At 38.5% G+C, this 8,427-nt stretch overlaps 1 non-coding gene across 1 annotated transcript; it reads left to right on the top strand.

The window, feature by feature from the left end:
• Positions 1-244: 244 nt before the first annotated feature.
• Positions 245-351, top strand: LOC120362003 (U6 spliceosomal RNA). The gene has a single exon (XR_005578010.1). It is a non-coding gene; the product is annotated as a U6 spliceosomal RNA (small nuclear RNA).
• Positions 352-8,427: the final 8,076 nt, after the last annotated feature.

Here is an 8,427-nt window from a genome sequence, read left to right as displayed (position 1 = left end):
CGTTGGTTAGATCAGGTCTCTTTCACTGTCATAATTTTCTCATTGTTGTAATTTTTGCAAAAGCAGTTTCACAATGACACCAGCAAACTTGTTTGCACTCTGTAAGATATTTCTTATATAATCTTTTCTTTCATGTAGTAATTATGATAACATTAATATTTTACCTAAGATATTATATTTCTATGTGTTTTAAAATATAAATTAACACAAGCAATACATACACGTGGTTTAAGAAAATCAAGTGGTGCTTGCTTCGGCAGTACATATAGTAAAATTGGAATGATACAGAGAAGATTAGCATGGCCCCTGCACAAGGATGACACGCAAATTCATGAAGCGTTCCATATTTTTAGGTATTGATGGAAAGTATTTCAAAATAATAAAAGCTATTTACGACAAACCAACAGCCAATATCATACTGAATGGGCAAAAACTGGAAGCATTCCCTTGGAAATCTGGCACTAGACAAGGATGCCCTCTCTCACCACTCCTATTCAATATAGTACTGGAAGTTCTAGTCAGAGCAATCAGGCAAGAAAAAGAAATAAAGGGTATTCAAATAGGAAAGGAGGAAATCAAATAAATTGTCTCTATTTGCAGATAACATGATTGTATATCTAGAAGACCCCATCATCTCAGCCCAAAATCTCCCGAAACTGATAAACAACTTCAGCAAAGTCTCAGGATACAAAATCAATGTGCAAAAATCACAAGCATTCCTGTACACCAATAACAGACTTAAAGAGAGCCAAATGAAGAATGAACTGCCATTCACAATTGCTACAAAGACAATAAAATACCTAGGAATACAACTAACAAGGAACGTAAAGGACCTCTTCAAGGAAAACTACAAGCCACTGCTCAACGAAATAAGAGAGGACACAAACAGATGGAGAAACATTCCATGTTCATGGTTAGGAAGAATCAATATCGTGAAAATGGCCATACTGCGCAAAGTAACTTACAAATTTAACGCTATTCCCATCAAGCTACCAATGAACTTCTTCACAGAACTGGAAAAGAACACCTTAAACTTCATAGGGAACCAAAAGACAGCCCGCATAGCCAAGTCGATTCTAAGCAAAAAGAACAAAGCAGGAGGCATCACACTACTGGACTTCAAACTATACTACAAGGTTACAGTAATCAAAACAGCATGGTACTGGTACCAAAACAGAGATATAGACCAATGGAAAAGAACAAAGGCCTTGGAGGCAACACAACATATCTACAACCATCCAATCTTTGACAAACCTGACAAAAACAAGCAATGGGGAAAGGATTCCCTGTTTAATAAATGGTGTTGGGAAAACTGGCTAGCCATGTGCAGAAAGCAGAAACTGGACCCCTTCCTGATACCTTACACCAAAATCAACTCCAGATGGATTAAAGACTTAAACATCAGACCTAACACCATAAAAACCCTAGAAGAAAATCTAGGCAAAACCATTCAGGACATAGGCGTAGGCAAGGACTTCATGACCAAAATGCCAAAAGCAATGGCAACAAAAGCCAAAACGGACAAATAGGACCTAATCAAACTCCACAGCTTCTGCACGGCAAAAGAAACAGTCAGTAGAGTGAATCAGCAACCAACAGAATGGGAAAAAATTTTTGCAGTCTACCCATCTCACAAGGGGCTGATAACCAGAATTTACAAAGAACTAAAACAGATCTGCAAGTAAAAAACAAACAAGCCCATTCAAAAATGGGTGAAGGATATGAACAGACACTTTACAAAAGAAGACATACAGGAAGCCAGCAAACATCTGAAAAAATGCTCATCATCACTGGTCATTAGAGAAATGCAAATCAAAACCACATTGAGATACCATCTCACACCAGTTAGAATGGCGATCATTAAAAAATCTGGAGACAACAGATGCTCGAGAGGATGTGGAGAAATAGGAACACTTTTACACTGTTGGTGGGAGTGTAAATTAATTCAACCATTGTGGAAGACAATGTGGTGGTTCCTCAATAACCCAAAAATAGAAATCCCATTTGACCCAGCAATCCCATTACTGGGTATATATCCAAAGGATTATAAATCATTCTACTCTAAGGACACGTGCACACAAATGTTCATTGCAGCACTGTTTACAATAGCAAAGACCTAGAACCAACCCAAATGCCCATCGATGATAGACTTGACAGGGAAAATGTGGTACATATACACCATGGAATATTACGCAGCCATCAAAAATGATGAGTTCGTGTCCTTTGTAGGGACATGGATGAACCTGGAAACCATCATTCTCAGCAAACTGACACAAGAGCAGAAAATCAAACACCACATGTTCTCACTCATAGGTGGGTGTTGAACAATGAGAACACATGGACACAGGGAGGGGAGCACTACACACTGGGGTCTGTTGGGGGGAATTGGGGGTGGGACGGGGGGTTGGGGAGGTGGGAAGAGCTAGCATGGGGAGAAATGACAGATACAGGTGAGGGAAAGGAAGGCAGCAAACCACACTGCCATGTGTGTACCTATGCAACAATCTTGCATGTTCTTCACATGTACCCCAAAACCTAAAATGCAATAAAATAAAATAAAAGAAAATCTAGTGTTGCAAAAGAGCATTTTAAAAAATATTTTATATATATATATAATTGCACTTTAGGTTCTGGGGTACATGTGCAGATCATGCAGGATTAAAGTGAGTCTTCTCCCACTTGTGACTTTCCAAAGGTCACTGCTTCAACAATTTCTTGTGTTTCCCTCCAGCAATTTCCCATGCTAATATACAATTATGTAAATATGCAGTCATGTAAATAAATGAGAACCTACTGTACAGATTATCCTGCACCTTGTTTTACCAACATCAAATTTCCTCATCTGTTCTCTAGACTTCTGTAGTAACATGTTTAATTGAAATTTTCATTGAGATAAGTAAAGATTCCCATGCAGTTCAGAAATAATACAGAAAGTTCATTTGTTCACTTTTCCCATTTTACCTGAGTGGTAACATTATGGAAAACTATAGTATAATATCAGAACCAGGATACTGACATTGATAACAATCCACCAACATTATTCAGGTTTCCCCACTTTTACTGGTACTCACACTTAGTTCTATACAGTTTTTTTTCTCCTGAGTAGGTGTATTTATCCACCACAAACTCAAAACACTGAGCAGTTTCAACAACACAAAGGTCTTTCCTGTTGCCCTTTTATAACCACATATATCTACCTCCTGCTGTTCCCTTCTCCAAACCTGACCCATGGTAACCACTAATCTGTCCTCTATTTCTAAAATTCTGTTATTTCAAAAATGTTATATAAATGGAATCATATATTGTTTAACCTTTGGTATTGACTTTTTCCACTCAGCATAATTTCCTGGGGATTTGTCCAAGTTTTTGGTGTATCAATAGTTTTGTATTTTTTTTCCTGAGGAGCAGAATTCCATGATATGAATATACCACAGTTGTTGTTGTTTTTTTTTAACCATTCACTTGTTGAAGGACATCTGAAACCTTTCCAGTTTTTGCCTACTAAGAATAAAACTGCTATGAACATTTGTGTACAGGTTTTTGTGTAAACATATATTTCCATTTCTTTGGGATAAGTACCCAAGAGTGTGCTCCTTGTGTCATTTGGCAATTGAATGTTTAGTTTTGTAAGACCGTAAAACTGGTTTCCTGAGTGGCTGTACCATTTTACATTCCTACAACAATTTATGAACAATTTGATTTTTTCTGAATCCTCACCAACATTTGGTGTGGTCACTGTATTATATTTTAGCCATTCCAATAGTTGTATAGTAATATTTCCTTGTGGTTTCAATGTGAATTTCCCTGATGACTAATGATGTTGAATGTCTCATGTACATATTTCCCACCTCTATACTCACTTTGGTAAAATGTCACCTGTTTCTGTTATGTACCATTGGTCTATATATCTGTTTTGGTGCCAGTACCATGCTGTTTTGGTTACTATAGCCTTGTAGCATAATTTGAAGTCAGGCAGCATGGTGCCTCCAGCTTTGTTCTTTTTGCTTAGGATTGTCTTGGCTATGTGGGCTATTTCTTGGTTCCACATGAAATTTAAAGTAGTTTTTTCAAATTCTGTGAAGAAAGTAAATGGTGGCTTTATGGGAATAGTTTTAAATGTATACATTACTTTGGGCAATATGGCCATTTTCACGATATTGATTCTTCCTATCCATAAGCGTGGAGTATTTTTCCATTTCTTTGTGTCCTCTCTTAGTTCCTTGAACAGTAGTTTGTAGTTCTCCTTGATCGGGTCCTTCACATTCCTTGTAAGTTGTATTCCTTGGTATTTTATTCTCTTTGTATCAATTATGAATGAGAGTTTACTCATGATTTGGCTCTCTGTCTGTTATTGGTGTATAGGAATGCTTGTGACTTTTGCACACTGATTTGTATCCTGAGAGTTCTGAAGTTGCTCTATCAGCTTAAGGAGGTTTGAGGCTGAGATGATATGTTTTTCTAAATACACAATCATGTCATCTACAAACAGAGATAATTTGACTTTCTCTCTTCTTATTTGAATACCCTTTATTTCTTTCTCTTGCCTGATTGCCCTGGCCAGAACTTCCAATAATATGTTGAATAGGAGTAGTGAGAGAGGGCATTCTTGTCTTGTGCCAGTTTTCAAAGGGAATGCTTCCAGCTCTTGCCCATTCAGTGTGATATTGGCTGTGGGTTTGTCATAAATCTCTCTTAGTATTTTGAGATACATTCTATCAATACCTAGTTTATTGAGTGTTTTTAGCATGAATGGGTGTTGAATTTTATCGAAGGCCTTTTCTGCATCTATTGCTATAATCACATGATTTTTGTCATTGGTTCTGTTTATGTGATGGATTATGTTTATTGATTTGTCTATGTTGAACCAGTTTTGCATCCCAGGGATGAAGCAGACTTGATCATAGTGAACAAGCTTTTTAATACGCTGCTGGATTTGGTTTGTCAGAATTTTACTGAGGATTTTCACATCAATGTTCCTCAGGGATATTGGCCTGAAAATTTCTTTCTTTTTTTTTTTGTGTGTCTCTGCCAGGTTTTGTTATCAGGATGATGCTGGCCTGATTAAATGAGTTATAGGAGATAAGTCAGGGTGGTGAAAAAAATTATAGGAAAGACACAAACCTTCTTGGAAGGCAGAAGGTTTTGCAAAAGCCTCAGGGAGGGGTTATGGCTGAAAGCATCCTAATCCTCTCAGCTTGAGCTAATAGCAAAGAGCAGGTAACAAGGAAATGTAGAAGAGTTTATCTAAATAGCTTGTTTATTCATATTATCCTAAAACCAACATTTGATCATCCATATGCATGACTGCTTTCTACTCAGGGGGTCGACAATGTTATTTACCCACAAATGGTGTTTGCTAGAGACCTTTGTCATTAAATCTGTTCTAAAATAAATATGAGCCTCTCTGGCATATGGGGTTTTCATGGCCAGACTCCCTCTTTGGGGTCTGTAAGCCATGGGGTCCCCTATCAACACTGTGTCTGTGTACTTCTGTCATTTGTCACTCAGCCAGAGTCTGCAGTTCAGACTTGCCAGATGGTGCCTCATATGAGGAACGCTGCAACCAGTTACGACAGAACCCTCAAAAACAAAGATGGAAAACTGCACAATCAGTAAGTCATTGGTGCCTGCTCAGGATTTCAAGTTCGAGGGAATTGTTCAGGCTAGGGTTTCATCATGGGACAACAGTTATCAGCACAACAAAAACAGTATATTAAAGTATTGAAACAACTGCTAAAAGCTAGTGGAGCCTTGGTTTTGCAGGCTCAGTTAAGGGAGCTAATGCAAACTGTTGCTTCTTATAACCCATGGTTTCCACTAGAAGACATGCTGGACCTAGAGCTCTGGGAACTAGTGGGGAGAACTCTAAAACAGCATCATGCACAAGGGCAATGCATTCCAGTAACATTTCTAATGTTATGGGCCTTAGTCAGGGCTGCTTTGGTCCTACTCTACACAGAAGAGCCTATAAATGGAAGGGAAGAGGAACCATCACCTACATTACTGGCTCCTCCCTGTCCCTCAGCCCCACAATTACCAGGTAGAAGTGCCACAAAGGAGACAGAAATTCTCCCTGAGACCTCTCCCCCAATAAATTGAAAAAAGATAAGGGATACCCTGAAGATATGGGACCCTATCTTAGGCAAGTGGTACTAGAAGGGGAGCTCTTGGCCTGCCTGGTGATGCAAGATCAACAAGGCAATCAGGCATATGCTAATAAAGAGATAAGAAAAAGCATTAGAGAAAATGGAGCTGCTAGCCCATTTAAGAAAGAATTAATTGAGACCATAGCAAACAACTTCCATATGAGCCCATGGGACCAGTTAGTGCTAGCTAAAACAACTTTAGATGCCAGTCAAAACCTTCTCTGGGGGGCAGAATTTGATAAATTATGTGAACAGCAAAACTTTTCTAATAATGGCCACTGTTATTCTTCCCTTACCCCTGAGGTGGCTCTCTCAGAATCCTATTTGGGTAGAATGGTGATCTTTAACAGGAGAGAAATTACAGTGAACCCATAAATTAGTTGAGGAGCAATTAAAAGTCAGCCATATAGAAGCATCTATCACCTGTTGGAATTTGCCTATTTTTATTATTCCCAAAAAGTCTGTCAAATGAAGACTTTTGCATGACTTACGAGCTATTAATGCTAATTTGCAGCCTATGGAGCATCTTCAACAGGGGCTCCCTTCCCCCACAGCATTTCCTTAGGATTGGCCTATAGTTGTTATTAACTTAAAAGACTGCTTTTATACTATTCCTTTTGCAGAACAGGACAGAGAAAAATTTGCATTTACAATACCAAAACTATCAATAATGAAAGGCCAACTTGCTGATTTCATCGGGAAGTGCTTGCTTAAGGAATGCTGAACAGTCCTCCCATGTGTCAGTATCATGTAAATCAGGCCTTGCTCCCCAGTAGAAACGAATTTCCTAATTGCAAGATTATTCATTTTATGGATGGTATTTTACTGGCAACCCCAATGGAGTCAGTACTTTTAAGTTCATATGCCTCTGTCCAAAGGAATACACAGTTAAGAGATTTAATCATGGCACCTGCAAAAGTACAAATGTCCTCTCCTTGAAAATATCTTGGATACATACTAAACTTTCTGTACAGTAAGATCCCAGAAGATTAAATTAAATGCTAGCAACTTACATACCTTAAATGACTATGAAAAATTACTGGGCGATATTAACTGGTTTCACCCCACATTACACATAACTACTGATAAGTTGCAAAACCCGTTTTCTATCTTAAAAGGCAATGCTGCACTGGATTCTCCTAGGTATTTAACCCCTGCAGCACAAAAAAAAAAAAAAAAAAAAAAAATTTGAGGAAATAGACCAAGCTATTTCTCAGAGGCAACTACATCCCAAAGACCCAGGATATTCAGTTCAATTGTTTATTTATTTATTTATTTTACTAACCATTTCCCAACAGGATTAATAGGACAGATGACCCCAGGGCTGCACTTCCTAGAATGGGTTTCTTGTTCACATGCTGGGACTAAAACACTATCTTCCTATATCCATCTAGTTAGTAAAGTCATTTATGCAAACTGCAGATGATGCAATCTGTTGCTGGATTATGACCCTGATGTCATAAGAATTCCCTTGAGTAAAAAGTAATTCAAAGCAGTATTGCCCCTATCATGAGATCTTCAGATAGCACTCTCTGATTATGCAGGCCATAGAGAGCATGACCTTACTGCTGACAAACTACTTCAGTTCTTATCTCGTACTTCTGTAGTTTTGCCTACAAAAGTAGATAAATATGCTCAGAAAACAAAAAAGGGAGAATGTGAGTAAAGACCCTGCAACACTATGAGCACAAGCCTTATTTACCTTTAATTTCTTAAATTTAAATGATAAATTTCAATAAACTATAGAAAAGCAATTTGCTAAAACCTCTCAAGACATAAAACCCACAGTTTTATGGAAGGATGTAAATAGTAATTTATGGCATGGTCCAAATGATTTACTAACATGGGCAAGAGGATATGCTTGTGTTCACACCCCTTCAGGTCCTCTTTGGTTTCTAGCATGACACATCAAAGCATACCCTGGCATGTCTAGGACCCAACCTGGTACCAGAAATGAAGAAAATGACCCTGCAGGACCTGCAGCCCCAGACAATATGGCTGCCTCAAATGACACAGGCCCCAGACATTACCTGGGGCATGCTGAAGAAGACAAATCAGAAGGCTGAGTGAATCCTGCTCCAAACACAAACACCATTCACTTCAGATAATTTGTTCCTTTTTCATTCTCTCACTTTTCCTGACAACCCTACCTGCTATACTCTATTGAGGCCATCTTCTAAATCTGCCTTTTTTCCACGTGTTACTTAGGCAGACACTCCTTTCCCAGCCTCTAACAATGCAACTGCTTGGCTAGGAGGAATTAACATGGCCCCGGTAGCGT

Source organism: Saimiri boliviensis, chromosome X (genome assembly GCF_048565385.1).
Source record: "Saimiri boliviensis isolate mSaiBol1 chromosome X, mSaiBol1.pri, whole genome shotgun sequence".
NCBI lineage: Eukaryota > Metazoa > Chordata > Mammalia > Primates > Cebidae > Saimiri > Saimiri boliviensis.
This window is presented reverse-complemented; position numbering and strand designations above follow the sequence as displayed.